The sequence below is a fragment of the Agelaius phoeniceus genome, chromosome 1 (genome assembly GCF_051311805.1).
Source record: "Agelaius phoeniceus isolate bAgePho1 chromosome 1, bAgePho1.hap1, whole genome shotgun sequence".
NCBI lineage: Eukaryota > Metazoa > Chordata > Aves > Passeriformes > Icteridae > Agelaius > Agelaius phoeniceus.
Genome location: NC_135265.1, coordinates 42,133,283 through 42,160,918, shown reverse-complemented (window position 1 = coordinate 42,160,918; position 27,636 = coordinate 42,133,283). Strand labels below are relative to the sequence as shown.

The 27,636-nt window shown below is 38.9% G+C and overlaps 1 long non-coding RNA gene across 1 annotated transcript in view; it reads left to right on the top strand.

The window, feature by feature from the left end:
- LOC143693947 (uncharacterized) overlaps positions 1-26,679 on the top strand; it is a 47,345-nt gene extending 20,666 nt beyond the window's left edge. The window contains exons 5-6 of the long non-coding RNA XR_013182046.1: positions 97-230; positions 26,255-26,679. This is a non-coding gene — a long non-coding RNA (uncharacterized LOC143693947). The remainder of the gene's footprint in view (positions 1-96; positions 231-26,254) is intronic.
- The last annotated feature ends 957 nt before the right edge of the window (positions 26,680-27,636 follow it).

Genomic DNA, 27,636 nt, shown 5'->3' with positions numbered 1-27,636 from the left:
CCTCCCATCTGTGGCTTATGCTGGTTGAGCATACAAGCACTTGCTTTGATAAAAGAGATGCTGCAGAGATTTGATGCAAATGAATTTTTCATGCAGACTGTTTCTGTGGGGCTGCTGGCACAAAGTTCCCAGGAAAAGCACATGCCTGGCAGAGCTGTTGTAACCCAAAGAAACCTCGATGGTAGCTGGTGAGGAACAACAGGTGCTAAACAACAAAATCTTGTTCTAAGGTAAGGCTCACTTGGAGAGTGGTGGCTCTCTATCCAAGATGGGCAGCTGTAGACTGTGAGATAAAAACCTCAGTTATTTTCATAACCAGCTAGTCCAAGGTGTCTCCCACTGTATATATGAATGTTGAAAGATCACACAATGTAAACCAGGACAGAGACTACCATGCTAAATCCAGTGGCCTCTAGAGCAGCAGCTCTTGCCCCTCTTTCTTCTTGCAATCCCAGCTGATTAATCTGCAGTACTCTGGAGGGTTCAGTAGGAAGTATGCTGAGAAACAAAGGCATTTATCACCACTGAAGGGAAACAAGAAGTATCAACAGTTGCTTCTATTAACAAACAAAGGTTGGTTTATAGTGTTACTAGTAAAGCAGTGTAACCATATGATTTTCAGAAAGGTTACTTAGGTTACGTCAGTATTTGCCTGGCTTCTTTTAAGCTGTCCCTAAATTATGGAAGCAGGGAAAAGAAAAATAACTGGAAATTTCCCAGATGTGATGCCTCAGGCTTTGCCTAGAGTCCCAGGTTACTGCTCATCCATCTGCTCTTTGCAAGAGAAATGCTGATTTGCATTTGCCACAGGGAACACATTTTCCAAGGCTTGGCAGTAATGGTACCAACTGCAAATCAGGGTCATTAACAGTGTAGCAAGAAGTACCTGCAGCACTGGGTCTCCTAAAAATGCCTTCAGGTCCACAATTGTCATTGTCACGCTACAATTTTTACTCTGCTCAGTTCAGAGGGTTTTCCCCAAGCCACCTTTAGACAGCTTCAGACAAACTCAACCAGCCAAACAAGGCCAAGCAAAACTTAAGGCCATACATTTTTGTGCCAATATGGAAGGAAATGTTATAAACAGACACACAGACAATCCAGTTAGTCTAAGTAAGTGGGTAGCCACACTTATCTTTTCTCTAGCAGAGCCTAAATGTGTCTGTGTTCTGGACAGTCTCCCTCCACTGTCACTCCCCACTTACTTTTACTGCCTCAGCTTCAAAGTTTGCACTGACTAGCAAATAGGACTCTCATCCTCTTCCCTGCAGGAACTTAATCTACTCTCATCTTTTTCAAAGGCTTGAGTGTCTTCAATCCTCCATGGTCTATATAATTGAGAATTGAGGCTTGGAATATAAATGTGGGGGCTTGGTGTCTGGATCTGGAGACAGACAGGGGGGCCAGCTGGCTGGCTAGCTTCTCGTCTCCAGGGTGGGCTGAGGAATTTATATTTTAGTATCCTGTGGGAGCTATTAATGTCACATATTTAGTGTTATAGAAGAGATGAATTACCATGCATTCTCTAAATTCATGGTCTCCAGTATATTACCAGTTTTCAAAGGAGATTTCACATGACACATCAGTCATGACAGTTCCCATAGAAAGATAAATAGTCCAGTACACATCATCCACATCTGCCTTTAGTGTCTGTACCTTCAGTGTCATACAGTCCATCTCCCACTCATTCCTAGAGAGCCTCTGACTGCATTTGCTCAGGGCCTTCTTTTGGAGAACAGCAGCTTTGTCCAGTCAGCACCTTTGGCAGAGAGCTACCAATAGAGCTGCTCATTGGAATTAGTGCACCATCTGCTCTCAGCTGGGTTACTTCCTCATGTGGATGGTGCCACCCATTTGTGGCACTTGATGCTCTCAACCCTGTACTGAATGAAGCTGGAATAATTTTTCACTATCAGCATCTCTATTCTATATCCCTAGTGAGAAGGACTTGGATGTGCTGGTGGATGAGAGGCTGGACAAGAGCTGGGAATGTGGGCTTGCTGCCCAGAAAGCCAATCCTATCCTGGCCTGCATCCAAAACCATGTGGTCAGAAGGACAAGGAACAGGATCCCTTCCCTTCCCTTCCCTTCCCTTCCCTTCCCTTCCCTTCCCTTCCCTTCCCTTCCCTTCCCTTCCCTTCCCTTCCCTTCCCTTCCCTTCCCTTCCCTTCCCTTCCCTTCCCTTCCCTTCCCTTCCCTTCCCTTCCCTTCCCTTCCCTTCCCTTCCCTTCCCTTCCCTTCCCTTCCCTTCCCTTCCCTTCCCTTCCCTTCCCTTCCCTTCCCTTCCCTTCCCTTCTTTGTAGGATTTTTCCTACATTGCACAAGTTACTAAACCTTTCAGCAGTGGTATTATTTACAATCTTCCTTCATCCTCCTGTTCACCCTTTGCATTACCTTTTTAAGACTTAAACTAACCAGGGAATTAATGTTGTGCAATTTTTTTATAGAAAGCTCTCAGTAATTATTGGACTAACCAAATAATTAAAGTGTTAACATGTGTCTTTATAGTATTTGATCTAGCAAAGCATTTGAAATGTGGGAAGTATCCTCTTGAGAAGTGCAATATTCACTCAAGTATATGCTGATTTTAGAGTCTTCTCTTATGAACTGGAAATTTAAATGTTGCTTGAAAAGACCTCCTAGTGAATTTATTGACCTGTTGTTAGGAGTTTGACGTGAGGGAGATCACCTCCAATTAACTCAGAAATTAAAAACTGTTCATAGCATTTCCGATCATGAAACTTTATGCAAGCTTCTTAAAACACACAGGAAGGATTTAATTATGTATCACAAGCTGAGAAGGTGTATAAGTGTTTGCAAGATTGGATTTTTGGATAATAAATCCTTCAAGGCAGAAATTTTATTTTAAAGTACACATTTGTACGTGAAAGCTGTTTCAAAACAATCTAGAATGTGACTTTGAAGCATGCCAGCTATTTTTGCACCAGCTCCTCATGTGGCCATTCTTAATCCAAACAGAGGATCTTTCTGAAATTGCTTCAAGCTAGTTTGGAAGTGGATTAGTAGAAAGGCCTCCTTGCTGGGGCATTAGAGTGAGCACAAGAGGAGAGGGCCCATGGAGCTGCTTTTGTGGGGAAACTCTGGCCAGGCTGTTTTCCCACATCGACACAGCTCATCACAGTAGGGCCCTGATATTGACTGGAGCTCTTCTCTGCTCCTGCACCACATAAGCATTTATGATTGACAGCACTGCAGACTATTGAGTTGTTTGAGCTGTTTATAGCTGCACTCTTTTTTGAAACATAAGAGATATCTCTTTTGGGTAGATTTCCTCCTGGTAGCAAACTGTCACTTCCCAGGTTTTGTGCTGCAGTGAGATGAATGCTTAGAAAGCAGGATATACTTGATTTTATTCATAAAGCATTGCTCATGTGATGGAACATCCTGGCTCCGTCTAATTAAGCGATAATTCACCATGGGCAGGAGTGTCTTTCAAAGCGGTTATTGACTGCCTCAGCTGGATACCTGAAGGGCTCCTGCTGCAGGCCACACACCTGGAAGAGCATTAGTCTTCTGGGAATTTATTTTTCAGGATGCTTTACTAATATTAAGTAAGTCATTTTGTCCTGTGTTAAGGTTTTTCTGCTTATGTGGTGTTTATAATCTACACTGGGAGTAATGCCTGGCTTCGTGGAGCACAGCAGTGTCTGTCTGACATTGATGTGAGAGCCAAGAGTGCAGTCATTTCCTCTTCCAGGTGTGTTACCTGAATGGGGTCTGTTTGCCCTCCTTAGAGGCTAAACTTTGCTGAAGGATGTATGGAGCTCTGATCAGGGCTTTACTAGTGCTTGCTCTCTTTTCTGCCTTTTGTTTAGTTTTTGTGGAATGAAGCTTCAAAATCAAATGCAAGAGAGAAAGTTCAGAGTGTAGCATGATTGGAGAACAGAAGCATACACAGCCTCTGAGAGAGAGGAGAAAAGGGCATATTGAACCATTTGTGAAAAGATAAAGAAGAAATTGTAAGCAACAAAAAGTGCAGAAGAGAAAAAGGAGAGTGAGGAAGCAGGTTGCATCTTTAATGGAACACGGAAAAGCTGAGGATAAAGGAAATACAGTTGCAAGAGATGCTGAAAAAGGATTGCTGGGCCGTGAGAAGGTGTATGATTGGTATGATTTGTGATGGAAGGGAGGAAGTCTGGAAAATATCTGGTTAGAAGCTGTGTGGATAGCTTTGCAAATCTGAGATCTAGAAAGGCAATGGAACAAAAGGCTCAGAAGCTCCAGTGAGTTTAGGCACAGGCAGGAAGGAGCCTGGTGGCTGAGGGGATTAGGCATTTTGGGGAGCTGATCTGTTGTCCTTAGGTTATAGGGAAAAGTGCTAAGGCTGATTAAAGTATGAAGATAGGAGCTACTGCTAAGAAGGCAGAAGGTAACTAGGAATGACTTTTTCATGCAAAGGAGCTTCAATGTCATCCAGGACTTGCACTGAGATTTGATTCTTGTTCATATACCTTGGCAGCTGCATTTTGGCTTCATAGGCCTGCAGAGGCAGATTTTGTGGGAGTAGTGAGTAACTTGTGTTTTAACCCTTCCCATGAAAGAGTGCAAGAAAAGTATGAGAGAAGATATTCTTTTGCATTGCTGAGCCCAGTGCCTCCACAACCATAGGTCCTGTGGGCCTTCCGGCCTGGCACAGAAAAAAGCAGCAAACAAAAAAATCTTTGCTTTTACTCAACAAACTCAAAAAAATGTGAGTTTATATTCTGTTAAATTTGTGAAAATCACAGCATCTGAGTTACTTAATGTAGCAAATTCCTGTGTATCTCTCTTGCTTAATGGGGTCTTAGTATGAAATCTTGTATTGCATTATGTTGTCAGGAAATATCTTTTATATGTCTACATAAAATGTATTTGAAACATAGACAACTTGTGGGTGAGAATGTACATGGTGAATCATCCACCTGTAACAGCACTTTTGAGAGTCATTCCTCTTCCCTCACCTAATTCTTTCTCATGGAAAATACCTTCACCCTTCTTCTTCTCTCTTGTGCAGAAGATAGAGAACACCAGACTTAGAAAAATCTTGTTAATTGCAGATTTCTTCTTGCTCTTTTTCCATCCCAAAGCTAAAGGAGATGGGCTGGAGATTGTCAAGGCACTAGAGGGTTATGGAGATAGTCTGTTACCTGTCACTTGCATATAAGTACAGCAATATCTTGCTGTAGCCTGCTGTAGACTGCGAGCATTGTTTTCCTGTTGTCTGCTACTCATGGTGGTCATTCAGGACAGGAAAAGTGAAATGTTGCATGCAGTTATTGGGCAGCAAAGCCAGCTTGGGTCCTGTCACTGCTGCACTTGCATTTCTTGTATGGCTTATCCTCCATTGATTCAGCTGGTTCCTGCTACCACACAGCCACTTACTAATTCTTCCCCCACCCAGTGGAATGGGGGAGAGAATTGGAAGAGTAAGAGTGTGAAAACTCATGGGTTGAGATGAAGACAGTTTAATAGGTAAAGAAAAACTGCACACACAAGCAAAGAAAAGCAAGGAATCAATTCACTGCTTCCTGTGGGCAGGCAGGGGTTCAGCCATCCCCAGGAAAACAGGGTTCCATCACATCTAATGGTTACCTGGGAAGACAAACAACAATGCTTCAAATCTTTTCCCTTTCCTCCTTCTTCCCCCCTATTTTTTTGTATGCTGAACATCATGGCATACAGCATGGAATGTCCCTTTGGTCTGTTGGCTGTATCACCAGCTGTCCCAGCTGTGTCCCCTCCCAGTTCCTTGTGCACCCCCAGCCCACTCACTGTGGGGGTGGTGTGAGAAGCAGAAAAGGCCTGTGTGAGCACATCTGAGCAGTAGCAAAACCACCCCTCTGTTATCAACATGGTTTTCAGGATAAATCCAAACCCCAGCCCCACACTATCTAGTGTGAGGAAAATTAACTTTACTGCAGCCCACTGCTGTAACTGACAGTCAGGTAATAATATGATTAAGACATAAGATTTTATTTCTCTATTAATCACAGAGTTTGGCTTTTATGGTCAATATATTTTGTTTACAGGGTAGGCAAGGCTCTTATTTTGTTGCTTTAATGTCAGGCTAGCAGAAAATGTGTCTCTTTCTAAGTCAATAAAGAAACCCCAGCAATAGCACTTGCCTGTGTGTGTGTAAGATAGTAGTTTTTGCTGTCACAAATATTCTTTAAAATAGAAAGTCTTTTCAGTGCTAAATTCAGGGTTTTGCTGTTGTAGAAGTTTAACAATCTTGGAGAAGGCTACACCAAACCAAACTATATCTTTTCTAGGCCTGGTACAATCTTCTAGAGTTAACTTCCTAGATGAATAAGTGTGTTTACTTTCATTGGTTGGGACAATGTCATGATGGCTTTAGTTCTGTGGCAACTGGATGTAGCCAAAAAGTGTTAGAAAAAATGTATCAGTTGCATCAGTTCTGCACCTTCAGAGGGTATCTAGGCAGACTCTGCAGTGAAAGAAGGTGCTGTGCACATTCAGCAAACCAGGAACAAGGCATCTCCCTGGCCTCATGATGATCTAGGAGCTCATAGTGGCATTAGAGGATTTCTCCCATTCAGTCTGTCAGAACCACACAGGCTGAACAGTGATGTTTTTATCTGGCAATGTTCAGATAGGACAGACACTGCTCAGTCTCTAGTTGAATAGGTCCCACACCCCTCTGAGTAGTGAAATGTGTCATTAGTTGTGTTTTAGGCATCAGCTCATTGGCTCTGTGACATGGTAGGCAGGCTGAGACCATCATGCCATGAATGGGTTTGAGACAATTTTCCTGCTAAGAGTAGATCTGGTTTAGTGTCTTTCCCATATCCTTGTGCTTTTCTAAGTTTTGTGCTGGAATCTGCACCACAGATGAAACAGGTTAAACAGGTCCTCTGGAAAGTAAAGTGGCTTGGCCCCAGCTGCACCCAGTCCTGCCTTCTGGGGTCAGTGAAGATGTAAGGCGGTGAGAGTAGAAGCCCTTCCCTGAGAGGGCTGGGAAAATGAGAAATGTGGAGATATGAGTGCTTCCAGAAGCATTTTCATGTGTAAACTACAAGTAATATTTGGGCTGGGTTGGCTAGAGTAAGGCTGTTGCCTACTTGTTCCCTGCAGCAAGCTTGTGATACCTGGCTGACAAGTGTCACAAAACCCAAATGAGTAACTGCAGAAAGCTTGAATTCAGTATGCCTTTCCTTGAGTGAATTTCCATTTGCATTTGTGTCACTTGTTCAGATTTCCCCTAATCTAATGGTAATTTCCATCCTCTGAAGAACGGCAAAATAATCAATCTATTTGACCTTCCTTCAGGTGATAGATGGAAAAGCTTTGAAAATACTGAGCAAGGCTCATACCTGCACCAGGTGATGTATTGCTGCCCCAGGGCCACCTGGAAGTTTCTGCCTGAGACTATCTATCCTGTTTGCATATCAGCTGCTCTAGGAGAAACTCTTAGAAACCTGATAGGAGGCCAATATAAAGGAGGTGAATGTAAAGTCAGAGAGGAGGTGAATACAAAGTCAGAGAGAAATGTTCTATATTTTCTTCCTTTGAGGTCTGTTTTCAATATTTTCAATGTACCAGTTCAGCTGATAGAACAATCTCACCCATAAAAACTCCAACCATTGTCAGCTAAAATGGACCTTGAGCAACAGAATATCTGTTGCCTGCCTGAAATGAGTCTCTTGTGTTTAGTGTACACATGACCTGTTCTGTAGACTACTGAAGGTGATTAATCTCCTTTGTTCTGCAATAGAATTGTATTAAGATCACAGAATTATTTAATGAGGTTTAGCCATGGAGATACTAATCTGTATCTGGAATGTGCTCCTTAAGCTGTTCCAACTAGATCTTCAAGCTCAGACTCTGACAATTAAGGTGAAAATGGTTTTGTCTGCACAGGACAACTCAAGAATTGGAAGTAATTAATGGATTTAATAGGTGGATTAGTTAAAACAGATTAATTCCTGAACTTCTTCCAAAGACAATTAAACTAAACCAAGTTAAGGCCACTTTCATTCTGAGTAAAAGCATCCACTTGCCAACTTAATGCAGTTTAACTAATCTTATTAAAAAGTGAATTAGGATTACTTTTCCTGAATACTCTCCCTAGTTCCTTTGCATTAAAGCATAAATGACTTTGCCTGTGCCTTCTTCAGGGTTTCAGGGCTTGGTTGAACCTGACACAAAGATTAGATCCTATGATTAATACTCAGGAAAATATCTACATTGCTGCTAGGAATAAAGTGAATAGATTTTTATGAAGTTTGATGTGCAAAATTAGAACATTCCAAGCTATGCATCTTCCCTTTTTTAACAGTGTTTGTACTGTGGAAGCTTACATGCAGAGTGACAAAGGCATCTAATTTTAGCAGCAGACTGGATGGAAGTAGCATAAGGGGTGGGCAGGTTGAATCACCTGAATTCTTATTCTTCTAGGATCAGAGTACTCAAAGGTGTTATGATCCTCCTTATGTAATCTGATTTTCTGCTATTCAAGGTTAGCAGGTGAGTTGTACCTTAAGTCCTGCTGAGTGCTGAATGACTGGGAAAGTTTTGAAGTTCTTCTCTATTATGTATCTTGACTTTGAGCTGGTGTCTGCTCAGGTGGAGAGATCACTCTGTGTGCCCAGCTCCCTGGCTTTTGCATGAGTGTGGCAGAACCTTTGTCTCCTGCAGTTTCACTCTAAGGAGTGTGGCTTGTTCCACTTTTTATAGGTCTAGTCCCAATGGAGACAAAGTACTTGGAACTTCTGCATTTGATCTGGCCAGTTTGTGGCAAATCTGGCTTTGCTTAGCAATGCTGTGGTTAAAAGAAAAATACAGTGCTGTTTTCATTTTATTTTGTATTTGTTTGTTTCCTCAGGTTAGTAATAAAAAAAATAGTTTTCTCACTTTAAAAAGAAGACATATATATTCAGTATAAAGTTGAAAATTACACTATCAGCTCTTTAGCACAGTGTGTATGTAACTATAAAATGCTAATTGTTGAAAACTGGTGTGCAATGCAGCTTACTGACTAAAGGTCAGGATTGCAGAGAATCATTACCACTATTTAAGATCACAGAAAAAAAGCATTTTTAAAAGCATGAGCAGGCAAGTTATTTTCTTTCTCTGTGTATTTGCTCCTGTTTGAATATCCTACAAGACTGCAATATGTAGCTCAAATTCAGCAACTGGTAGCACCAGAGTAGAAAGGGGGCTGTGAAAGCACATCTATTGATTTTTAGTGTGACAGTGTGTAGTCTCAGCAGTTGGTCCATGTGCTCTTGTGTGGGATATCAGTGCTTAAAATCCTTATGATCTTTCTGATTTTGGCGAGACTTGTCATGTGAAGAAGTCGTGATTCCCATCAGCTGAATTATAATGCAAAATTATGCTGCTGCTTTTTTAGATCCTTTAAACCATGATTCTCAAAATCATCCTAAAGCTGTCCTTGCTTTATTGACTTATGTCTCTCTTGATGGAAATGGATTATTTTTGATTGTAAGGAGGTTTGAAAGAATAAGGACACGTGCCTTGTGAAATGTTTGAGAGAATGTGTCATGCTATGTTTGAGCCAGTCTCAGAAGCAAGATGGGCACATTGTTCCAGTGTGGTGCCTGAGCTCATCAGACACATATTCTTGACCTGAGCTAGTTACCACACACAGCTCTGTGTCATGCTTTTAGATTCTCTTCCTAGAAACTCTTGTGTGTTACCTCATTGCATGGTGTAGTTAGGCCTGAAGGAGACACACCAGCTCCCAATTAGGTGTCTAGAAAATGTTTGAGTAAAGATTTTTGAAGATGGGAAATGACCCTATCTTAATTAACACCATGACCTCTTTACATCACTCAAGGAATGTAGAATGAATTTAGAAGGAAGGAAAGTGTAGCTCAGAAGTCCACAGATTTCTCTGTTACTGGTGCTACAGGAGGGCTTTGGTCTAGAATATTTTTTGGTTCCTAGACAAAAAAAAAATCTTCTCTACAGTGCATGTTAAATAAAATCATAATAATTCTCTCTTAACAGACAGTCCACAAACTGTTTTCTCATGCACCTGTGGTTTTTTTACATGACTTTGTTTGAAAGGACAAAATGGGTATCAAAATATGAAAAGTTTTCTTCCTTGACAAATGGCCAGGTTTTACTCAAGAGGAAGGCAATGCACTTTAAATGGTGATCTGTGCCACTTCCCCTAACTGGTTTGATCTGATCTGTTACTAAATCCCAACACTTTGTAATGCAATAAACTCCCATTCTTTGATTACATCTGTCACCATCAGCAGAGCACTGATCAGAAAAATCTCACTTTGATTTCTCTGGGTAGTGGATCAGATGCAGCAGTCGGACGGAGATAAAGAATAAATGAACAACACAAAAAAGTGAACTTTTCATCTCTGTCCACAAAGACATTCTTTAGAACTGCAGATATTCAGTTCGTTTTTATTCTTAGAGTGAGCAAAACCTTTCTCTATACAGTAACTGAAAGTCACAGAATAATATGAAATATCTTTTGTAAAAAGTATGTATCAATGCATACATGGTGATAGGGTATTTCCAGTTGGTCCTTCTGGTGTATAACCCTCCATACGCATGCATCTGCAGTCTCCTAGCCTGTTCTTAAAAAACAGATGCAAGTTGCAAATCTGTTCAAATGCCAGCATCCTATCTATCAGTCTTCTGCGTTTTAATCTGATTAGAGATAGTTGAAAAATTTCAGACTCTTAGATCTAAGATTTCAGGCACTACTCATATCCACAGACCACCTCTTGGCATGCAAATACCATATAATCTCTGGTGTCTCCATTCTGAGATCAGTGGTTTGCACAACATAAGAACTCTCAGTCTCAAAATATTGCTGGTCCCTCACGCTTCTGTTGTAACATGGACAAATTCCAAACTCTTTCTTCGTCTTCAACACTATGGAAGCTCTAGCTATGGTATAGGTATCTCAAGTGTTCAGAGTAGTTTCTGTCCAGAATCCCATCCCACCCCAAGATCTTCCTCTTCTGAAGTTGATGTAATTGCCTGTGCATGTCCTGAGCTCACAGCATATTCCCATGCCAGTACAGGTGTAACAGATTTTAGGTGCCTTAGTCAACTGGAATAGGATTTGCAAGCTCTTAATCAATGAATGTTTTAAGAATAACATGAAGAAATTGTGTATTCCTCTTAGCTGTACTTTTAAATAGAAATATTTCCTTGAGTTATGGATTTGAGGTATAATTTTTCATGTTGCCTTCCATATGCATGCTGTTTCTGTGATTTGGGTAAGTGATGATTAGAGCTATTCTAAAAGTAACTGTTTTCATATCAGTAGCAGGGCTGAAGTGAGAAAGGACAGGCACATTAATTATACAGCACACTTTATTTCCAATGCCAGCTCCTGCTAGGGCAGGAAATGTTTCTCGTTACTCCAGAGCCTCTTTTGGCTCATGCACCTTTGGAGATGGAAGCTGAGGTATTTTAGGAAGTTTCTTGTTCATTTAAAATAAAATGTACAGTAATTAGACAAAGCAACCAGTGCCAAATGCAGTGCATCACATATGAAATACTTAATTACAGAGAAAAGTTATATGTTCCAATTGATAGAGTAATCTGTACTCTAATTTACTTGTCTTACAACTCATTACATCTGAGATATTGATTTTCCAGTAGGTGGCTTTACAGCATTTTATCTCTGAGTCCTTGGTTTGAGTCTGATCTGTGAAGCTCTCTCAAATAAGCTTGGGAAGCTCAAACCTCTCTATTAGGTGGTGCCTGTGGAATAATCAAAGTAGACAAACTTCAGTAGTGCTGGTAATTTGTAAATAAAGGGCAGGCAGAAATGAGTCACTTAAAATGATGTGTCTTTTGAGACTTATAAGATGATGTCCTAGCAGGTAGCTGAAGTGAGCAGTGATTACTTTTTAATTATATGTACCTTGACTTTCAGGGTTTAATATCTCATTTATTTCAATTATACTGTGTGAAGCTTCCTACATTAAGCCGAAGGGGGTAGAAAAACTGAAATCATTAAACCTTGTTCTGAACTTTCATAAAAAGTTGAACACCTTGAGAGTGTGCTTCACTACATGAAGTAGTAGCTCAATTACAGATGAGATCAACTGCTAACCTTGGTGGGGGAGACATGAGAAACTATTAACCTTTTTAGCAATTAGCTAAAGCACTGCATTTTGAGGAGTTTTTATAAATCATATTTTTCAGAAGTTTTCATGATTTGTAGGTCTTGAACATATTGGCAAAAGTTGTTTGTGCTAAGCAACTCAAAGCAACAAGACTTCATTGATATGAATCATGCTCCCTATATTTTCTTTGTGGGAGTGTTATTTGTTTGTTTTGGTTAATTTCCTTTTTGAAAAACAACTCACTGGGATGTTATATTTTGCATTTAGCTTTTTTTTTTCCCCTCTGAAGCAAATGGGTAATTTCCAAGTTAATATTTCCAAATTATTCTAATTTATTAGTGGACACATTACACTATTAAATTTCCCAAGTAACACTGGGATCTTGACCAGCCTCAAGATCCATTTAGAGCTATATTTCCTAAGACCAGCAGTATCCAAAACTGCATCTTTTAGAGAAAGATTAGAATCTAATCTTTCATTGGAAGATTTGCAGTTGTATCTCAGTGCACACTGATATCTGAAAGCAAACAGATTGGTGTTACTGAAATGTAATTTTTTCAGGTAGCTTCTTTTTGATCCTAGTGAAATCTTTATTTCAATAATATCTCGTGGAACTGAATTTCACGTGTTTTATCAGTTTTAAAAATCTCTTCTGTTTTAGGATGTTTCCTTATTAGCTAGGATCCAGTTACTGCATTTTTTATACATTACTTATTTCATGGATATGTTATATTCCCAGGTTTTGAGTTCTTTTGCTTTTCAAACAAAAACTGTATTTCTTTTTCTTTGTTTTCAATCTGTTCCAAAATGGAGATATTTCTGTGTATTTAGTTGTTTTTATTGCCCTTTCCTGTTCTGTACTACTTGTGCTTTGGTTTTGGAGATATTGGATGACCAGAAAGCAAATGTGATTGTGCTGTTGATTTCATATAATGGCACTTTGATGTTTTCCAGATTGGTTGTTATCTGTTTCTAAATGAAGGCTAAGAGGTTATTTGTGATTTTCATACTGCCATTGGACTTTGTGCTATTCAGAAAGATGTCTAATTTTTTTTCTAAATGATTATGGGCACAAGCCATCAGAGCATGCAAGGAGCTCATCCTGTTCCTTTCATTATTCAGCATTCAACTCCATTTAAGATGCATTTGCTACTAGGTCATTCAGTTCCCTAATTACATTAGGTTCCTTAGTCACGGATCATTCTGTTAAACATGTGAGCTAGAAGAAAATAAACAGGTTCTCTCTCTCCTCAAAAAAGACCATTTACTTTCCCCAGTACCAAATTTCAGATCACTTGCATTTTTAAATATTTCTTTTCAATCTTATAGTCACATGGGAGGACACCTGCCTTTTGGGAGTGCCATTTCTTTTCAAGGGATGTCCTCACTTAAAACCTTAAGAACAGGGAACAGAGTGCAGGCTGAGAGTCCAAATGATTCCAGTCCTATTGATTATTCTTACATATAACTTATTTCTTCCACAGGATTTTTGTGACAGGTTTGAACTAGTTGTGCCTTCAACATTTTCTTTTTAAGATGAGATCTTTTCTGAAAATGTTGCCATGAGGCTAAGTGGAATCTGGATTTTATTTAAATTTTGCCTCTCTGTACCACTTGGAACATTGTTTAGTACAATGGCCGCCAATCCTTTTGGATCACTGCTATATCCTGTCTGAGTGCTGCCTTTCATTCCCCCAATATTTAGATTTTTCCTTGCTGTGTGGTGATGAGAACCATCTGGCACCCGAATTAGGTGGTCCCAGCAGAAGAAAAAGGTTCTTATTTATCAAAGGAAATCTTGCCCATTTAAAATGAGGGACTAGCACACGTTTCAGTTTCTGACTTCCAGAACAAGACAAGTGGTGTAGTGCAGGCCTGAGGCACAGCAGCCTGAATATTATTTAACACACAGAATGAGGCAATTTTCTAATGAGGTCACAGAGGATATCATAAGGATGTGTCTGTGAGATCATGAGTTACTGGGCTACTGGAAGCAATATAGGAACCTTGGGGTATAACTTGCCAAGAGCTGATTAGCCTTGCTGGTGTGCCTAAACAAAAAGAACTCATGTATTCACTCACAGCCTTGTTTAGGGCTGCATGAGCATGTCTGCAAAAGCTGTAGCAAATTTCTGCTTTAGGAGATCTAGTTCATCACTTCAGTTTGTGTCTTTTCTTTCCCATGGTTGCTGGTTTTGTCCTACAGTAAAAGTTTGTTAAAACTAAGAATTGGGAGCAGAGTAGTTTATATTTAGAGTGTAGAAAAATCTGGAGCTCATTTAAGTGGTCTTGCTCAGAAGAAGAAAAACATGTCTGCCTTTCAACCAAACACTTGTAAATTATTATGGTTTTGATTTATAAGAATTCTTTCTCATTTTACACATCATCATGTAAAGCTGACCTGCATGCCTAGGTGCAATAGACCAGAAAGACTGAGTGGAATAATAATAAGAATAACAGAACTATAAAGCTTGTCATGTTGGTATTTGTGTTCTCAGTGTCAGTGCTGCTTGGCATCATGACAACCCCATTTTTATCTGTTCATATCTAAAATTGACTAATTGCCAGTTTTCAGCAGTATGCAGAAATTTAATGCATCATTAAAAGATCACCTAAGAAAGATTTTTGGAAAGTGGTTTTTCTTTTCATTTATGCCTCTAAGTCTATCAGGATCTTAAACTTTAAACTTGTATCTAGTAAAAGTTTCAATTCATTTTGGATGATAACCGTAAACAGTCCCTAATTAAAAGTGAAAACAAAATAACAGCAAAAGTATTTGTTACTGTGTCTTCAAAATCGCTGCAGAGGGCTGCAATGCTTGGGCACTGTTTGTTCTACCTTTTGTTGCATTTCTGACCTCGGTTTTTGATTAGTGCGAACGGTGTAGAAAAGTTAATGATCTTTCTTGTACATGCTAAGATTGTGGCACTTTATAAAATTTTTGCTTTCTCTCTAATCTTTACTGCTCCACATTCCCTCCAATCAATTAGTTCTATGAAATCTACTTCAACATCTCTATCAGTGGTGAGAAAAATATTATTGATTTCAGTGTGCAATCATTCCAGTAGTTTCTTTATGAAGCATTAAGCTATCAGAAGCTGTGACCTTGCAATGAGAAAGCAAAATCTCAACAAGACATGAGTCCTGACCCTGTGTGCTGTTTCCATAACAATAAGGTGGAGCATGACCTTGACCTTATCTCAGAAGAGCTGTTTTTGAACTTAGATTCAAACAGTGAACATAATAAGGAAGTTAATAACATTCATTCTCTGTTAAAGGAAAGGAAGACAAAGGCAGACATACTGTTCTTTTTTGTCTTCTTCCTCCACTTTTAAAATGATGGATGTGGGCTATAAACAAGTCCCTATCCTACATTTAAAAACATTTTTTTGGTCAGCTTTTGTCTAGAGACTTGCTAACAGCTATTTAGCTTGCCCTAAGCAGATTAGAGAAGTCGTACAGTAGATCTCTCAAGTTCTCTATGGACCTGTTCTTGCCTAGACTGTGGATAATCTGCTGTCGTGTTATTTCTCTTATTCCCAGCCTGTACCAGGTGTCTCTTAGAGATTACCTATATGAGGAGTTGGTGAGAAGATTGAGTGAAAAGTGCTATAGGCATGCCACGCTGTCTCTGTGAGACCACTCCAGTGTGCACTAACAGCACAGCTCATATGAGCTGGTTTATGTGAGGTGGAGAAGGTTACCTCCTGCTTTGTGCAGCGTGTCTGTAGAGGCAATTAACCTGAGTGGCTACTGTGCTGAGAATTTGTGCCCATTGTGCTGCATCCACTCAGAAAAGCCCCACTTTACTGACAAGCATTTTATTTGGTGTGAACTCAGTTAGAAACTTCATTGTCACCAGCACAGAACAAGATGAAACACCTAAGAAAATGGAGCTGAGATTGTATCTGTACTGCATGCTGTATTTGTGTGTAAAATTAGAGTGGCTGGATGCTTTGGTACTCTAGATTTTTCGAATACACAATTGTATGGGGTGGTGCAAATATTTGGTGAAAAGCAAAATGACTTGCAGGGACTGCATGAGAAGCAATACCAGAAAAATGAAACTGTATTGTTTCCACTGTATAATGGAAATTGGTAACACAGGTACTGATAGAAAGACACAGAGACACATTTGCATAATTTTATTTTGTTCCTAATATTCTCATAACACTTAACAGAAAATATTCATGTCAGAAGTTGAATGGGAGGCATTGTTAAGTGGTTGGAGTACATGCAATGTCCTTGAAAGTTAATTAAGGATGTTTCTGAGTCTTGGTTAACTGTGTAGTTGAATAATCCAGAGCATCTTTCTTTTGAAAAGAGGTATCTAATGATTGTCAGGGATCTAATCAAGTCTTTGCAGTACTGACACTTGGGAGACTGCTGGATCCTATTTTATGGAGCTCACCTACTGAAAGCTTTTGTCTCTACAAATGGACTGTAGTGTTGTTTCTTCCCTTGTGTCTCTGATGACTTCTTATCTTAGGTCTAAAATTGGCCATAATATCTCCAAACATTTGTGTACGTCTAGCACCCGTTCTCACAATTTCAACTGCAGATGTAGTTGGACCATAACTCCTCTGGGAAGTTGAGGTAAGTGCTCTGTATGTGCCTTTTGGAAGTGACAAGTACCCTTGATTGCTTGGGGGTTAAAAAAGAGCCAGAAAACAATAAATCCTGGATATGTTTCTATACCTCAATTTTCTTACTACTCTGAAATGTATTTTGGACTCTTGGGTCTGTCCCTCTGGGATGGTCCAGAATTGCTTTTTGTAGTCTGTCTGGTCTCCCAAGCTGCTGAATCCTCCCAGTTTAGCTCCTCTTTAACCTCAGTCCTTCCTGGAGCTAGACCAGCATTCCTGCTAGAAAAGAATGTTCCTCTCTTATCTCCTTCCCAGAGTTCTCTCTTACATTACAAACCACCTTTGGTTTCTCTGGTAACTTTTCACTGCCCAGAATTCCCATCTTACAGATGGATAAGTACAGCATTAAGCATCCTCCATTAGTTTCCTCAGTAGAGAGAAATACATAAAGACACAGAGGCCTTTCATGAGGCAGTGCTTTTCTTTGCACTGGATTCAAATTGCTGCATAGACTGTTATGTTTGGATTTTTCAGATAGATCCTCAATGGTTTGGGGTTTTTTTTGTTGTTGTTTTTTTGTTTGGATTTTTTTCCCTCCTTTTTCTTTTTCTTTTTCTTTTTTCCCCCTCTTTTTTGTTGTAATATTTCTTAGATGTTTCTGAACATAGGATTATTAGCAGCCTTTACAAGTGTAGTGGTCCAAACAGGGATACAGAATGCTTTTATGGACATTTGACATCCTGGCATCCTTGTTTGTCTCATTTCCTTTACACAGAGGGTGCCTGTCCACACACTTGCTGTAATGCACTTACACACCCATGCCAGCTTCAACCACTCTGTGCTTGTGTGTGCACCCAAGATAAAATGAGGGAGGGTCAGGGCACAGAGAACACAAATCACTAGAAACTCAAGGTATTTTAATCCTTACCATCATATTCTCAGGAAAGGTCCCTGGGTTTTACAGGTCATATTTTATTGGATTATTTCTACCAAGTCTGAAAACAAGATGTGATCTCTGAATAAAGTGTCTGGTTAATAGGAAATTCATGATTTTATCTATTCTGAACCCTTACATTTAGCAGTCCATGGGTTTATTAGTGTTGAGGTCCTGATACATAATTTGTTTCCTGTGCCACTTTACAGCAATGTTTTCATGGCTGAATATCCTGTAGTATATGTGTCTGCAGCTTTCTGTTTCTTACCCACGTTACCTCTATTTACATAAGAAATATGAAGTCACCAGGTTGGCTTACCACATCATAAATGAGCTTTGACTGGCATCATTGCATGTCCAATATGTAGGCAATCCTAAAACTCCTGTGGCCCTCTAAAAACTGACCCACAATTTTCATCCTGTAGCTCCTAAAGAGCTGGGTACACAGATGAAACAAGGCTGTAACATGTAACATTTTTAGCTTCTTAGACAGACAACTCACCATCACCACCAGCACACACACACTCAAACATGCTGCTGACCTCTTCAGTAATATTTTGTTTTCCACAGCATCTTTTCCTTTTGTTTCAGGAGGGCCCTGAAACACCTTTCAAAGGACTGAAATATGCAAAGATGCTGCTCTCTGCTTTTCAGTTGTTGTTCCTGACTTCATCCACCATAGAGCAGAGTGAAGCAAAGGGGCAGTGTGGCATTCTATCTTACTTCCCCATATCCATATGCATCTGGAAGATATTATTTTAGGCCTGTCAGCTTTTGCAGTGATAAGTTAGCAATATAGATCACATATAAGCTGCATCACAATGATTTTTAAATGAGATTTATTCATTTAAAGTGGATGATAAATGGTTTTCTTTTATCAGACTCTGGCAAATGAGATTAAAGCAATGTTATTTTCCTGGAGTAAGAGAGCAGCTGGCACAAAGTTAATGTCTGTAGGTTGTACTGTGCTTGCCTGACCTTGCAGAGATGTGTAACAACAATGGGGAACATCCAGGTTGTTTTTCTGCTTCCTAAATCCTGTTTATGTTTTACAACCAGGTGCTACCTGGAGTACTGGTAGGCTGTGGGTTATGTGAGCACTGTGAGAGGCTTTGGCAGGAAAGGGCAGTGGACAAGACAGCACAGTCTGCTCCAGCCTTTCAGGGAATCATGTATACATGCCAAATCTCTCCCAAAACTGTGGGAAGCACTGCTCTGTGTTTCTTCAGCATTTTAGAAGGTCTAGCATATTGTACAGAGTATCTTGAGTATGCTCCCCTCAGGGTTAGCTCATCCTGCTGGGCACTTGGTCTTGGTCTCTCCTGGATTCCAGGAAATATCCTGATATTTCCCCCCTGATTCAGATACCATGAAGCAATGTAAGAACTGCATAAATAAGCCTTACAGCCCATTGCAGTTCTCAATTTGTATGATGGCACAAAGAATTTGTGTTGCATGCCCTTAATATGACATGAGTGGATAAAGGGAGCCAAATGTATATGGACTTGTCAGCATTACTTTCACAGAGTAGCTCCTGAAATGAACTCTACTGAGAATTTTATTGAGGAAACAAGTTGGTTCAGTCTGGGGCACTGGGAGAGCTCATTATCTGGGAGAGCAGTGGATTTTTTCCCCTGGATGAATTCTCAGTCTACAGGATAAAACTTTTCCTGTTGTTCTTTATTGCGTTCAGGAAGAGGTCCTGTCCTTGTCCCTGGAGCTTTCTTGGCAGGAGGTTGGCTGTACTGAAGAAGATAACAAGGATTGCAGAGGGTTGCCCTCACAATAAAGAAAAGTACTGGAGAGGTCAGGGAAGAGCTGACAATGACTGTAGAGTTCTTCTGTTCCACTGACTCCACAAATTTCTTCCTGTCCCAGAACTTTGCAGGTGTGCGAGATGGAAGGGAAGATTTGCAAACTGAGAGTGATTCCTCTCACATTGTGTTTTGGTAATACATCTATGTTTCCTTCTGGTGATTTTGCTCAGAGGAGCTATCCTGTGGTACATTTATCTGTAACTTTCTCTTTCTTGCCTATATTTCCTCTATTGACAGAAGAAATAAAGTCACACAGTCGGCTTACCATATGTCATTGGCGAATGAGCTTTGACTGGCATCTACTCCAGGGAAAAAAAGACTTTGTTATGCAGAGTACATGGTTTGTAATCTCCTGTTTCTCCCATGACACTTCTCTTCAGCATCTCTCCTATGAAAAAGAAATCCAATTGCCATTGCTTGATTTTTGTCCTGCTTCTCAGATGTTATTTTTCTAAGAATTCCTAGCTATGAGTCTGTCAACAAAGTCTGTAGCTGATGGCATTTTGCCCCATCTGTCACAACTCTGTACACTTTGATAAATTAGCTGTATTGGATTGCAGACTTAAATTGGAAAGTAGTACAGAGTAATAAGTTATTTTATTGCTTTCTTCCTTTTGATCTTGGATTGCTAGTCTATAATCTACTCTACACCTAGTGATCTGAGCATTTGCTTTGCTTAAAGTAGCTGTCTATTTCAAAGTTTTGGGTTTAGTCCAATGTTGAATATCAGGCCACACAGTGGGCAGGAGAGGAAACAAATTAATTCCCTGTTTTATTTTGAGGCAATACTCTATAAATCTCCAGTTTGAGAAGTGAAGTCACTTTTGCACACTCAGAACAGAACAGAAGACATGCATTACTAGACCCTCTAGACCTGGTGATGGTTCATCAGTTGTCCCTTGGCATCCCTTTGGGTAGTCATGCACAGCACACAGGACAATTGGAGACATGAGGTGCAAGACTGAAGACTAATTCAGTTAAATTCTCATGCAAGATCCTCCTACCTCTTGCAGTAAGTTCTTATACATATATAAAAACTTATGTTGGGGCTTTTCTTCATTCTGGGGAAAAAGGAAAAGGATGGTCCCCCATGAAATGGAAGGTTAGTAAAACATCTAAAAGCACTAGATATTTTGAAACCCCTCTGTAGACATATGTATATAAACAGGCTCTGAGAACTGTTGAGAACAAATCATCCTGCTGTGCTTCTGTGCCTGGTGCCTATAGAAAGAGTTCAATAGGAGTGGTCTGTGTTAATCTTTTGTGCTTGGAAATCTGAACTCTGATGTTCAGCTCCTCAAAACATACGAGAAACAAGGCGTATTAGTGATTCTACTGAGCAGACAAAAATCAAAGCCTGAACAACAGAGAAAAATGTTCTCTCTTTTAAACCCCTCTTCAGCTTTTCTGGAGAACATCACTACAGGACTGGCCTAGAAAGAAAAAAGCAATTGGGGATTTCAGAGTGCTCAATGTCCTTGCAGTGTGTATGAATATTGCCATTAAAGGCATGCTGAAAATAATCTCCTTTGAAAAAAAACATTGTTAGCAATCAATAGGAATTCATGAGTAGAACATTTTATAGATCAGAAATTGAGATTAGAACAGGTAAAGGTTATAGGTCTCATATGCTCATCAGGCTTGGTAGAATTCAGTTTTCTTCTAGGTTGAATAAACTTTATTTGGACTGTCTTATTTTAATAAAAATTAAAAGACATAGTGAGAAAGTCTGAAGAAAAAGTATGTTGTAATTTATGCTTCAAAATAATTTCTAAGAAATTTATTCAGACATAGAACTAGTTCTTGCTCCATTTATGAGATAAAGAATGCACTGGTGGATATAAGATGTGAAACTTAAAATATAACAAAATATAAAATAGGAGACATCAAGTGTAGTACATTTCTCTGTATACTGACCCCATTCTGTTAATTTTTCCTGTGTATGTTTTTATCATTATATCTATAACTGTAATTTGTGAGGTGTTTCCTGTGCACATGTGGAGGGCGAAACACAAGAATGAGAACACCTCATTCAGTGTGAGATGATTTTTAATCTATTTTGCTTCATCTCATTGTTCATTAGTGATACAAATTGAACCCAATCTCCAACTCTGATGTAACTTTGCATATTTAAGTTGGCCAGAATTTCATTGCAGAGAGCCTTGAATTATATAGCTGATTCCAGTAGACCAATCTAACCTCACAAATCTGGCCAGCTTTGTGCAGGAGTGTGTGTGTGACTCTGTACATAATTTTAATCTTTGGATCATAAATAACTTAGTGGAGCATTACAATAGTTTGTTTTCTGTAATTCTAATACTGCAGCTCTTTTATGTTGGGTGCTTGGCCTCCATCCTACTGGGTGGATAACACAAATAAGCAAGCACCTTTAGGTACTTCAGTTTCTCTGAAGGGAGGGGTTTCTTCCCCAGCTCCTTAGGTCCCTGTCAATTAAAAAATCTTACAGGGTTATAACTGAGACCTATATTGCTTTGAAATGAGCCCTCACTTTTAAATGAGATGCCTACCCTTTTGATCTTTCAGTTTTAAAGTCTTTTCTCTTCACCCTAATTCTAGACCGACATCCTCTTTCACCTTTGCTCATGGAATAAACAAACATTATATTTTCATTGCTTCTGAGAAGGAACAGGGAGACAATGGTAGAAACAGTGTTGTGGCTTCTCACAGGTAAAAGAGAAGGGCTGTGTGATGTTAGGGTAGAGAATCAGGGCATGGCAGAGAGGAATTAAGCCCCAAACACCTGTAAAAGGTGTTTAAATACAACAATCCTCGCTTCAATGTATTTGCAGTGTGAATTAGTATGTGAAAAGTGAGCTGCTAGTGGTGACAGAGGAATTCTGGTTGAACTTTGCCTTTTTATGTGGCAGAACGGAAAGGGGTTATAAAAAGCAGCTTTATGGGATGGAATATAAAAGTAATAATTCATGTAGGTGAATGGACAGATCTTGTTAATTTTGAGGCATTATTTTAGTTTTCTTGTCTTCTATATGTGACTGTTATTTTAAGTGATGCAGAGAGAAAACAGCAGATGAGATGGGTAGATGGTGGCAGTAGAAGGGATATTTGCAATAGGATTAGGAAGAACAAATGGTGCCCTTTGGCATGATAGAAGGGATTTAACATTCTGGGCATGAGGAAGTGTAGAGAACCATTAGGACAAATGGCCCAGAGATTGTGGGTTTACAGAGAAGGACAAACATGAAAAAATATTGTGAACTACAGGATTTTTCTGAATGCACACAAGTGCATTAAATGGAAAGAAATTTTAAAAGATGGTATTGTGAAAACCATGATACAGGCAGGCAAAGCAACCTTAAAATGGCTGAAAATTATAAAATTTGTTCTAGTTGTAGAATGGGACTGTCTGAGGAACTCACAAGGGGTGGTGAGCACAACTGGAGAGCAAAGCAGAGAATCTAATTCAACAGTACCAAGGAAAGCTTGATAAATGCCAAAAGAGCTTGTAGAAAGCATAGCTATGTCAAAGATGTGAAACATTCTATGATTGTGATCATCACATGAGCTATGGTTCATTTTTTCTACCAAGCATGTAACACTAAATCTTCTGATTTAAACCTATTTCAGTTTGTATATAGCTATGACAGATCTAGAGAAAAGTGTAAAAATTGGTGTCTTTTACGGTTACTATCATTAATCCTTTGGGGTCAGGCAATTCTTTTGTTTTGTTGGGTACCAGGTCACCACTTGTACCAAAATTTGGTTTGCCCATAGGTTATTGCTCTACTTAAATAAACACAAATTTATAAAATACCAGAATTCTATGTCCTAAAAAAGGCCTGTGATGAGCTGGATAAGTAACAGCTGAAGCAACTTTTCTGATGGCAAATTGTGATTTTATATGTCAGCTATTTCAGTGAGAGGGCCATTCAGATGAAACAAACAGCATTAGCTTACATGTTACAGCTTTCCATTAAGGATGCTCTCATTGGTAGGCATACTCAGTGCATCATTTACCATTGATGTAATTAACAAAGTATCTTCGCATGTTAACGACTCTCAAAGCTCATTTCATGGCACAACTGATTTGACAGCTGTCTAAATTACAACAATGTGTGTTAATATTATATTTTCTTATAGCTGGAATTAAAGTTTGTCTTTGAGACCAAAATTACTGTCTCAATCTGTACTTCACAACACTAACTTTGACATTGATAGTCTGATAAATTGCTCAAAACAATTTTCAACCAGTCAGAACAGATATGATTTTCTTCACTTTGGATGAATATCAAAAGTGTTTCTATCCCCATCCAACTGTTTCATCTTACCAGATATTACTTGATAACACAATGTCATTTTGTAGTGACAGACCATAATTTTGTTCATATTCCAAACATTGCCCTTTATAGGATATAGAAGCAATGCTTGAATGCTGAAGTTCATTTCACAACTTACAATCTAAAATAGTATCATAAACTCTCATCACATAGAATATCCTAGTGAAGGGTTATTTTAGGAATAGTTTCAGAAAATATGGTGCGATATCACACTTTTTAGATCCAATTTTTAGGTTACATAAATTCTGACAAAAGAGTCAATCACAAACAGAGGTTGAAAATCCACTGAAGCAATGGAACAAAACTCTTGGGATACAGGTTTCAGTATCAGCTAGTGATAATTCTGAAGGAAAAAGATTTTCTGCAAGTGCAGTTTTCTAGGATTCTGAAATGAATCAGCACAACTAGAGATCATTAAAATATAAATACAAAAGGCCAATTGTCAATAATATATCCTATACTTTACAAACATGAAATCCCTGACATCCTGTCAGGTGTATTTTAATTTCAGTCTTTTGTGTTAACCAAAATACCTTTTTTAATGAGTCAAGGTAAAAATGCTCATGAGTCTTGCAAACTTTTGATAAGATTAAATCATACCATATTTTACATAGTTTAAAAATTTTCTTTTTTTCTTTTTTTTTTTACTTCACCTTTCTTTTTTCTTTTTTAATTTTGACTGACATTGCAGTAACATTCCAGAGCATACGTTTGTGCTGATGACAACAGAAAGTCTATACAGGAAATTTTTTGAGCTCTCTAAATATAGATGACAGGATTTTAAACTACTTGACCACATGATTTTCAGAGATTTGAAGGGGATCTGCCTTACTGAGGGGGGGGGGGAAGTTAAAGGAAGTTGAGTCAGAATCATGCTGATATATTTTAAGAATCCATATTCCTTTACTTCCCAGTCTTTTGTCTAAGACATTTGGTCACATTTATCTCATTTTCTAGATAGAGAAGACAGTGATAGGTCAGTTTCTTGAAAAATTTTCTTTGCTCTTTTGTGTCGACTGTCAAGAGTATACTTAATAGTAGTTACCATTCAGAATAATATTTTCTTAAATTTTGTTTAGGATCTAAAAATTACCCCTGAAGGCATTTCTTGACTATATTTTGGAAAAAGGAAATACTATAGGGCAAGAACAATAATTTAAACAGTGGGTAAATTTTAGGACCTGCTTTCTGTTTTTAATGGATAAAAATAATATAAAAGCCACCATGTAACTGTGGTATCTTCACACATCAAGCCTTTGTACTGCAGTCACCAGTCTGAGAGATTCTTTCTCTACAGCTGCTACATCTTGTATCTAAGCCACAACATTTCTTATTATGGGTAATTTACAGGATAACTTAATTAAATAGGTGGCATTTGATAGCAAAAGTTGACTGTTAATCAAGGCTAATGTGGTGCTTAAATGAACTGGAATATCTTGCCAAGATGTGCTTCAGTCATATACACTGTGAATGTTCCTCAACACTCACATTGCCTCAGGGCTTTTTCCTTTGTACACAGTTTTACCCTGCCTCTACTGGTGACTACATGGTGATCCTGTAGATCCAGGAGTTTACTTGCAAAGAACAGGGGAATACCTGGAGGAAATAATATGTACAATTACTCCTATTACAGCAGCACAAATGATCACAGTTCTTCTGCAATAGGTGCGTTATATATATGAGGGTGGAAAGGGTCTCTGCCTCAAATGGCTTGCTAAATAAACACAAGTAGGAAAAATTAGCTATTATTGTCTTCACTAACTAGAATTGAATAAAAGAGTAATTTACTGACTGGCCCTAGGTCATGCAAGAAGCTGATGGTAGTGCTGCTGATTAAATGTAAGCATTCTCCGTTCCAGTGCAGGGCTTCATCCAAAAATAAATCCTTATTTGTTAGACATCTGAGTAAGAACAGCCTGATAGATATCCTGACTATTCTTTCTCTAGAAAACATTCTCATAGTGCTAGGTTTAATTTTAACTTTTTTATTTCTTTTAAGACCCACAAATCTTTAAACTTATATTAAATTATTGGAAGAAGGACTGAGAAGTGGTTAAAGGTGGTGTATACACAATAACTAAAATACTCTTGGGATTCAGCTCAGTTTTATTGCATTTAGTCAGCTCAGCCAAATAATATATATCTAGTTCCAGGTATTTGCTTCTTGTCTCAGTTTGTATAGTGTTGGTAGGAAATTGGTACCATAGATATTCTTTACAAGAAGAAATGATGTATGTCCCTCCAAAAAACAATTTTGAGCAGCTCACAAAAGCTGAGAAATGCTGGCTAATTTTCCCTTTGATTTTCTCCAGTGCTGAGGAGTACCCAGGGTACTCAGGGATACCCTGAGTTCTCAGGGTATTTGTTGGCTGACCTTGCAACCTGGAACATCACAGTCTGGTTTTATATCTTGCAGACCAGTTGACAACCTCAGTTTGGATGTGCTATAAATGTGTGAACACCATCTGTATGTGTATTTTAGTAAAGCTCTTTTGTCTTCTCCCTCCAGCACAAAGCCTTAAGGCTTTTGATTATTCCTTCTGTGGTTTGCTGAGGGCTTGATAACTGAAGGATGATGTTAAAGTTCCAGTCTGAAGAGGCCTGTCAACACAGAACTCAGCAGTTTGCTGCGAGGAAGGGATGCATGGAAGAGAAGCTGCATTATGATTCAGTGTATTACCACAAACACCTTTTGCTTATGAAATGAAATACTCCATTCAACCTAATAACACTTTTACAACATTCACAGTGGAAGATGTAGTCTGCTGCTGCCAGCCTTGATAGAGCAGATGTAACAACTTTCATCAGGTTTTCATGAGGAATGTCACAGCCAGAGCACCTCAGTGTGGAGCATTACCTGCTCTGCCATTTGCCAGAGCTGCTACAGAGCCCAGGCAGAACAGTCCTACAAAATTTGTTTCGGTTATGCAAATACCTGAAAGAACTGAATGAGAACTGAAACACTTTTTTTTTTTTTGCCACCTGTTGGGTGCAGGGCTTTGCAAGGGAAATTTACTCATGAACCTTGTAGTCTTTGATCAGCTTGACTGACTTTTCTTGACAGGAGAAGCAGTTGTTCCACGCCAGTCCCACACTGGACCTCAGCAGCGGCTGGGTGAAGAACAAATTGAGTTATTACTGTCTTCTGCCTGATTTTATGGTTCTTCTAATGTGCTGATCATTGTTTTATCTCATCACTTAATAATTTGAAAAAATTAGCAGCAACTACAATATGGATGTTAGCAGAAGGACCGGGATTCTTGCCTTATGAAAAAAACAGGGAGTAATGCAGGTCATTCTCTGTTAGTTATTGGATTGGAGTGATTTGTAGGTTCTCTTGGATATATATGAAAATAAGATTGCCCTAAGGACAGCAAGGATATTTAAGAATATTGTCTAAATCTATTTACAGATACTGAATTCTAAGTTCTGATGCTTTATCTCTATATTTTGATATGATGAAAGCAAGCTGTCTTCAAAATTTTAAGGAAATGCTATTATACCACTGTATAAATCCTCATTAGGCTTGGATCTTGAATGCTTTAAACAATTCTGGTTCCCCTGTCTCAAATAAAATGTAAAATAGCTTAAAAAGTTAGTGAGATGAATAACAAAGATAATCATGGGTATTGAAAAATTTCCATAATATGAAGTTAAGTATGCTAACACTGTTTAGTCAGGAGAAAAGCTGGCTAAGGGACAACAAGCTAGAAGTCCCTGAAGCTTGACATAAAGAAGGTAAGAGAGTTCATTATCCTTTCCAGTGCAAAACATGGAGACCTGAAATGAAATTAGAAGGTGTGAGTTTCACAGCAAAAAGAAACCTTTCTGAATATAATGGGTAATTCAGCCAAGAAAGCTATCAACACAAGATACTGAAAAATGTTAAGG